Here is a 9,164-nt window from a genome sequence, read left to right as displayed (position 1 = left end):
TCCCCGCCCCTCGCCCCTCCGGCCGAGACCCCCGCCTCCCCAGGCATGAGCCCGATTGCCCGATCAATGAGCTTCGGAGGTCGCCTCTCCCAATCTCAAACACGAGGGTCGTCACTGGAATTGAAATGAAAAGCGATTCCCGCCTCCTTAGGCAATTTTTTTTAATTGAAAAAAAGTTTTTCTATTATTTTGGCATAACCCCTCTTACATCATTAATCTTACAGCGTGTCATCTGGATACAATCTTTGGGTCATCATATTTAACAGTTACATGTGAAAGAGAAGGAAGAATCGGAGTCTTATAAAATATGGGGATGTTTTTAATCTCGGGAGAGAAAATGAATATAGGCAAAAAGAAGCAGAACATTGAATAATTTGGAAAAGAACGCAGAATTATAGGGGAGGAGTTGAATTGAAATGCAATTGAAATGTAAAGGTAAGATGTAAAAAAATAGATTTAAAATGATGCAACTGCCCCTAGGCAATCTGAAGGTGCTGCGGAGATCTTCTCATTCGCAGACTAGGATAGCTGTCAAGGCATTAAAAGAGAAAAGGTTTTATTGGGTCTGCTGCTCTGCTTTAGTTTTAGTTTAGCCGGAAAAGCGTGACTTTTGTGCTGACCATCACGGTGAGACACTGGGCGATTTTCTCAAGGCAGCGTCAACTCAAAGGAGAGGCTGTGCGTTCTCCAATGATTTCACGAAGGGGCTTGTAGATACAATAGTTTAAGAATGTGCCTCGCGGTGCACACTACACTTTTATTGACGTGGGAAGCACCGAGGGCCAGCCCCATCCTGTCTAATGCAGGGGATCTCCAAATTTGGCAACTTTAAGCCTGGCAGACTTCAACTCCCAGAATTCCCCAGCCAGCAAAGTTTTGGCAGACTTCAACTCCCAGAATTCTCCAGTCCGTGCTGCTGGGGAATTCTGGGAGTTGAAATCTGCCAAAGCTTTGCTGGCTGGGGAATTCTGGGTGTTGAACTCCACCAGGCCTAAAATTGTGAAGGTTAGAGACCCCTGGTCTAATGTCTCTATTAAAAATGGGCGTAGAAGTCTCAGGAAGAGACCAGAGGTCTCCAACCTTGGCAACTTTAAGCCTGGTAGACTTCAACTCCCAGAATTTCCCAACCAGCAAAGCTGGTTGGGAAATTCTGGGAGTTGAAGTCCTCCAGGCTTAAAAGTTGCCAAGGTTGGAGAGCCCTGCATTAGACAGGATGGGGCTGGCCCTCTGTACGTCTGACTTCAATAAGGTGTATATCAATAGGAATCTAGTGTGCACTGCAGAGATGCCAATATTGGTGTGAACTGGAATATTTTTGCCTCGCTCAGTAAAGAGCTCTCTGCAATTGATCAGAGATAAATTCAATCTTTGTTTTCTTGGGAAACCCAGTTTGACAGATGGGGGATTGGGTCCATCTCAAATTACACCAGCAATAAATGTATTACATATGCCCTTAGTCCCGTGTTGTGTGTTCTGACTCTGGCAATGCAAGTGACAAGTGATGGAGTCTTACTGACTTCTAGGCTGTGAGAACAGATGAAAACATCAGCTGTCAAATTTAGACAGATCATAGCCACACAATTTGCTACAGGAGCTGAATCTCCATATACTGCTAAACCAGACGTCAGCAACATGCGGCTCTGGAGCCTTATGTGGCTCTTTTATCTCTCTGTTGCGGCTCCCTGTTGCTCAAAATATGCATCACAACCAACAATGTGCAACAACCACCAGCACACAATTTATTGAGCTTTTCAACCCCCAGTAGGCCAACCATGGATAAATCCAAGAACAGAAAAGTTTCAGAAGAAAACAGATTGTTTAATTCAAATACATATGCTAGTTTTGTGGCCGCTCAGGAAACAGTCAGGCACAGGAAGGGTTTTGTGGCTCCCGGTGTTTTCTTTTCTGTGGGAAACAGGTCCAAATGACTCTTTGAGTGTTTAAGGTTGCCAATCCCTGTGCTAAACCATAAACAAGGATGTACAAGCCACATTCTCTGAGTTCATAGAACATATTAAGTTAAAGGAAACTTACATGGGCTTTTTGCACATGGCTACTGTTTGTCTCCCTCAAACCATCCTCTCTCATTTCTGTGGAATTGTTGTTGCCAGTGGCTATAGGCTTCACCCTCCTGATTTGTCTGTTTTTAAAAAATTCTGCTTCCTTTACCACCACTGTGAACCACTGGCATTCTAATTTCTGCAGTATGTTCATTTTTCCCTAGGTTATTAATCCTCATGGGAGCAAAGTGTGGGAGCTCTGTAGGTCACAACAAATAGATATGTGTAATAACAGCAAAGTGGCTTTTTCATTTCTCTTTGCAGAATCAAATACAGAATTTAAATAGGTGGGGTTTTTTTCCCCTTTCACTACTCCACCTGAAGTCATCCCTATTAATTAAAATAATCCACCTGGATAATTAATCATAGGATCTGATTGCTTTGGTTTAAAAAAAATAAAGTCAGAAGGTTACAAAGTGAGGGATATGTGGGGACAGAAAGCAGAGCCTCCAAAGTGTTGGAATACAGGGATAAAATGTGAGAGTACATTACTGTATCCACCCCGCCTATCTCTGGTGATGGGGGCTGGAGGGGCTGATTTTTCTGAATAGAAATGTAATGCCACTGTTGCTTAGGATGTGGATTTCCATGAATGGAACCTGTAGTAGATCCCTGGGTTTCCAACAGATTGTAAAAATAAGTTTGAATGTTCTTTCATTTTATAATGCGAAACTACTGCTATCTGGGATAGCTGTCACATTGTGCCTAATGTGAAGGCTGAACACTAGCTCTGATGCTGAGAGGCCTGGCAGCTTACAAATGAGGATACATCTTATTCCCTTCTGGAGAATTCTGGTGGAATAATCCATCTGAAAGAAACTACAGGAATTTCTGACCAAAAGTTCCCAATCTTTGCCAGCAAGAAGCTTGATTTAAAAAAAAATCTCACAAGGAAGTCCATGTAGGAATGTGGGGATGATCTTGGAGCAAAAATAATTCTATGGTGGTTAATTACCCGATATGAATCAGCATTCTTTTCTATTACTATTTTACACATGTATTTAAGTAATTTGTCACCAATTTGTCATCTTATAACAGTGAATTCCACAAGTTAATATTGCACTACCTGCTCGTTTGTTAACTTCTTCTATTTAGGTTTTTTTTTTTAATCATTTTGTTTGAATTATATTCAGACTTTGGGGAAGTGGAATCTAGATCTAATCTAATATAGGTGAAATAATATATAGTGCTATTTACGTATGATACACCATACATAAAATAAATAATAATCTGGGGAATTCTCGTGTAGTTATAATAAAATTAATAAAAATTTTATTTTTAAATTAAAAAGAACTAGATAAGTCTATGGTGACTATCTCAGCATTCAGTTTTATTCTCTGAACTGAGCTTCACTTTTAGTAATAAGATTAAAGCAAATAGATGATTTCTTCTTGCATTATGCATAATTTTATAACATTCCATCAATATTCTGTTCTTTTTAACACATAATAATAAATAATAAAAATGCAATCCAATATATAGAATCTTTTTTTCCTTTTAGTTCCAACAATACATTTTTTAAGGACAATGAAACAATATATTATGGTGCTGCACAGCAATGGATAGCCCTTAGATATTTCAGAAGTCTTTTCTGTAAGATGCAAACAACCAGATTCAAATGTGCAGAGTTCAAGATAATTATTTTACTATAATACAAGAATCTCCCAAGTCTGGCAGCCTGCTCTTGAGAACAAGTAGATTAGGGGTGTCAAACTCGATGTCGTTGAGGGCTGCGTCAGGGCTGTGTTTGACCTGGGGGGGACAGGGTGGGCGTAGCCAGCTCGCTGTCACTCATGTCGGGAGCACCTGTGGTGGCTCAAGGTCTCTGCCAATGAAATGGGCTTCTGAGCTCCATTTTCGGCTGCAATGGCCTCCTGCAATCCTCTGCCTGCAAAAAGTGCACGTGGCGCTCCCAAGCTCCTTTTTCACTGGCAAAGGCATCACGGGCCAGTCCTTCACTGTTTACAGGCTAGTCCTGTGAGCCAGATCTAAGAATCCCACAGGCTGGATCCAGCCCCCAGGCCTTGAGTTTGATACCCCTGAAGTAGATTATGCCCTTGGGAACTTGGTCCTAACCAGCGGTGGGATTCACTTACCTTCCCTACCAGTTTGCAAATGTGTCATATTTGTGCATGCACACCGCCTTCTGAGCATGTGCAGTGCTTGTGCATTACACTGGGGCAGGTGGGTGGAGCCTCCCACAGCTGCCACTACCAGTTCACTTGAACCAGAGAAAATCAGCTGAATGCCACCTCTGGTCATAACCCTCTTGTGCTTGTGCAATGACTCCAGATTAACTCTCCACTTCAACCCTCCTATTTGCCAGGCTGGGAACTTCCCAACATTCTCCTCGATAGGTAAGTGTGGATCTAAACAATATTCAAAGGATCACATTTTGGCCATTCCTATATTATCTCTAATAATTAATCCTTCAAATCCTTCCTTGGGAAGCTGAAACCTATTTCTGAATACAGTTGGGAAGAATTGCACTTTCGATCCTAACTGATCATATTTGTATCAAGCCTGGACATGAGTGGAAAAGTACAAGAATGAGAACATCCCAAAATGTGGGCTGTGACCTCAGAATGCAACCCTTGGCCTTTTGGGCTTGTGGGGTTTGCTGTGATATAATGACATCTTTTTCAGCATCTACCTGCCCTGCTGAAATTTGTAGTGATTCAGAATAATCTTCTGGCCTTTTGCTTCATACCTGCCTGCCCTTTTTCATCTTGTTGGGGTTCTTGTTAATTTTACTGTAATGACATCACTGATGAATTTTCTCTTTCCAAGAAAGATGGCCTGTTCAGACATCTTCAGTATTTCACAAAACTGACTGATTGGTATCAAATAAGACTATTATTAATACTGAATTGGCTTTCTGGGTTAAATGGTTATGACTATTATAAAATCATTAAGTCTAATGACAAGTGTACCAACTTTTACAAGGTTTTCACATTTTACTTTTTCACCTTTGATAATTCATTGCTATAAGAACATCCAATTAGACAAGTACACATTTAATAAGCACATTTCAAATCATCCACAGATTGTCTTTTTCATTGAAACTGAGTGTTCTGTACTGTAGAGATAGATACAATGCAATTTTCTCTCAAATAAAAAGAAAGCAGCAAATAATTTCTTTGCTTTCATATTTCAGCTGTAAAGGTGTTTACTTTGCCCATAGGTCTTATCACCTATCTTTTGACTTGTTTTCTTAAAATCAAATTCTTTCTAAACCTAGGACATATGGACATGTTTGACCATAAGTAGCAAATATTTCTTCAAATGTTACTTCAGTCCTAGGTTAGTACTGATTGCCTAGAGAACACTTTCCCAACCATGTGCTATAGCTAAACTGGATACTAAAAGATAAGTCTTTTTCTCTCTCTATCTTTGTCTGTCTGTTGCTCTCTCTCCCCCTCCCTCTCTCTTTCTCTCAAGCTCAGTTACTTTTAAAAAAATAAATAAATAATTGGCCTTTTTCAAAATGACTGTGATTTTGATGTTGCTGTTGTGGTTTTTCTTCTCAATGAAATCTACAATCCAGGGATTTCAGTACTATCTAAATACCAATCAGCTCTGATCAATAGGTACTGCCACCTGCTGTGCCCACAATTCTAAAAATATTAGGCCAAGTTAGAAAAGGCTGGTTTAGTTCTATCAATCCTCAGTTTAACCCAGATTGTTCTAAAAGTGCATGCGTTAATGCAAGTGTTGGGTGGTGTGTGTGTGTTTGCTAAATTATCAGTTCCAAGTATTTCAACCTTGACTCATCAAAGATTCTAATCAATCATTTGTGCTATAGCTTCATTTGCACTGTTTTCCATATATCTACCTAAATTATTTTGACTTGTGAGCAGTGACTGTGGGCATATACAAATGCTGGACATGTGCTCTCTCTCTCTCTCTCTCTCTTTTTTTTACAAAGAAATATGTGCTTGGTGTATTCCTCTGGAGAAAAAAATTGGATGTGCAAAATTGTATGTTTGGGAGCAGGAAGGAGGAAATTGTCACTCATGCCCTTGTGACCTCTAGGCTGGAGTACTGCAACGTGCTCTACATGGGGCTGCCCTTGAAGAGTATTCGGCGACTTCAGCTTGTCCAGAATGCAGCCGCGCGAGGATAGGTGTTACGTGTTCACCCACGTAACACCTATCCTCCGCGAGCTGCACTGGCTGCCTGTTGATCTCCGGGTGCTCTTCAAGGTGCTAGTTGTCACCTACAAAGCCCTTCATGGTATTGGATCTGGGTACTTGAGAGACCGCCTACTGCCAATTACCTCCACTAGACCAATAAGATCCCACAGACTAGGCCTCCTCCGAATTCCATCAGCCGGCCAGTGTCGACTGGCGACTACCCGGAGGAGGGCCTTCTCTGTGGCTGCTCCGACCCTCTGGAACGATCTCCCTGTGGAGATTCGTACCCTCACCACCCTCCAGGCCTTCCGCATAGCCCTTAAAAGCTGGCTGTTCTGACAGGCCTGGGGATAAAGACTTGTAGCCCCACCTCGAATGGTATGATTGCTGTGCTTTTTAACTGTGTATGGTCTTTATGTTTTGTAATTTTGTCTGTTTTTCCCCCTCCCTTGAATTGTGAGCCGCCCTGAGTCCCTTTCAGGGAAAAGGGCGGCATACAAATAAAGTAAAATGAAATGAAAAATGAAATCTTTAAGTTTACTATGTTTATTCAAGATGATGGATTCTTGGGCAAGCCATAGCTATGAATTAATTCATAATTGTTTAAAATGGGAAGATTAATCAAAATAATAAGCTAGCAAAACCACTATGCAGCTTTTTTACCGTTCCTTCCTTGAAAGGTTTATTTATCTGCCTATGCATGTGCATCTGTGTGTATGTATCCAAAGAAGTCATTTAAAACACACAAACACACACACACACACACACACACACACACACACACACACCACCTTGGCTGTGCCAGAATGGATTCTGCCAATGAAAAAGCAGAGCTAGCATTACCTAGCATCACTTTTCTTTCCACCAAGGCCATAAAGACGATAGGGAAATAAGCTTTTCATAAAGACAGGAATCAGCCAAACAATTAATTTTGTCCTTATCTCTTCTAGTAGTAATTTAGCATTTTCTATGCCCCCCTCCCTTCTCTTTCTAAGGGAGAGAAGTGCATGGATCAAAGATTAAAGAGTCCATGCGTCAATCTAAAGTCAACAATTTGCTCTGCATGAGGAATCTCTCTAAATAGCAAGTGAAGGTCTTTATGTTTTGCTGGGAAACCTAGAGGGAAGGCCAAAAAAAACCGAGCACCAAACAAGTAAAATGTAGGAAAATTAATCTGCCTTAAGTGGGCAACTGAAAATATCTGCTGGGCCTACTAAAAATACTGACTTTCTCTTGATGCTTGAGTAATTATGAGTAATTATTCATTATTTGAGTAATTATTCAAAATTATATTCATTTCTGGAATATTTTGCGTATTATTCTATTCCCTCAGACCCAACAGATTTTCTTCCTGCACTTGCTGGGCCTGCCATGAAGAATCTTTTTCAAAATAGGCTATTGTGACCATTTTCCTCTTCTGTCATGTGGGGAGAATGTATTAATTTATATAACTGTGATAAAAAATATTGCACAGGAAATCAACTAACTCAGGTCTCCAACAAAGTTACTGATTAACAGCCTCCAAAATCCTTTAAACTTACAGCAAACATACAAATTAATTTAAGAATTATTTCAAATTGTAAACACCCACAAGCAAACATACAAAACTCAATTAACCCAGGGTAAACATAATTATAATGCTGTATCACATCACTTGATTTAATCAACCTCTTCTCCAAGTCAACAAGTATACACACGCACCGCCCCTCAGATGTCACCCTAGAACAAGCACACACATTCATAACCTCAAGACCCATGCCAAGGACAAACTCCCCTATAAAATAGCCTCTTCTCTCTGTAGCTACTCCTATAGGCAAACCTCTTTGCACTGGGAAATAAGTAAATCTCCTTTCCTAACAGCTGTCTGGATTTCATTTTGATTTATTCTCGCACAACCCCGGTTTGAGTTGGAACCCCAAATTATTTTTCTGACAGTCACAATTCATAATACTTTGCCTTGAGCACCCTCCAGACAACAGAAGCAAGCTAATCTAATGATGTTGTAAATTAAGAACTATGGTGTCCCTTGCCAGCCATTATAAGGTGACAAAAATACCTGACCTCAAATGGAAAGCAGTTTAAAGAATTCTTGGTACAGTTTGGTGCAGTTACAGATATGCTGGTTGCCATGAAGAACTTGCTAGTATCCCAGGCCAGAAATCATATATTCTGAAATTTGTGGTAGAGATTCAATTGAGCAGGCCGGCTTAACTTATCATGACCCCAGCAAGTGATTCCAGGAGCTGCCTGCCTTAAAGACAAATGTTTCTTCATTTTAGTAACATACTGACTGCATTTATCACATGCACTAATCCATAATGTGGTTTCTTTGGTTCTGGTGTACAGTGTGAACCCAGCAACTGCATTTCAAGATCCAAGACAAAGGAAAAAGATAGAGGAAACTTTGTCCTACAAAATAAAAGCCAAGAAGCATCAAAGATGCAACTGCTTTAAAGTTAATACAACTATTAAAGCAGCTTCACCTCCCCCCCCCCCCCAGTTTTATTCAGTAGTGAAGAGCTGGGAGGTCACATGAGATTCGAAGGGCTTATGAATCACTTTTGAAACATATACAACCTACGAAGGAGAGACCATTTTTTAAAAAATGGTATATTTTGACAAGTCCCTGCAAAGGCTTATATATTATGGTAAGCCAAATGTGATTTTGCTTGGTTTGGGCTTAGCATTCAACAACTAGGCTTATTTCACCAGTGAAAAAAACACAGCTTATCCTGTGGTTATGTGGAACTAGCCATTCTTTATGTGTGGAACTAGCCATTCTTTAACCAAAGATGGATTTGATAGCATTTAAGGTAAAGGTTCCGCTCGCACTTATGTGCTATTTGTTCCCGACTTTAGGGGGAGGTGCTCATCTCCATTTCAAAGCCGAAGGGCCAGTGCTGTCCGAGGACATCTCTGTGGCCTGCATGATTAAACATCAAAGGGGCATGGGACGCTGTTACCTTCC

The sequence above is a fragment of the Thamnophis sirtalis genome, unplaced genomic scaffold, assembly GCF_051295495.1.
Source record: "Thamnophis sirtalis isolate CommonGarterSnake01/CBP01778 unplaced genomic scaffold, rThaSir2_p1.2 scaffold_1, whole genome shotgun sequence".
NCBI classification, from domain to species: domain Eukaryota; kingdom Metazoa; phylum Chordata; class Lepidosauria; order Squamata; family Natricidae; genus Thamnophis; species Thamnophis sirtalis.
The sequence above is the reverse complement of the archived record's forward strand: the minus strand, read 5'-3'. Positions refer to the sequence as shown.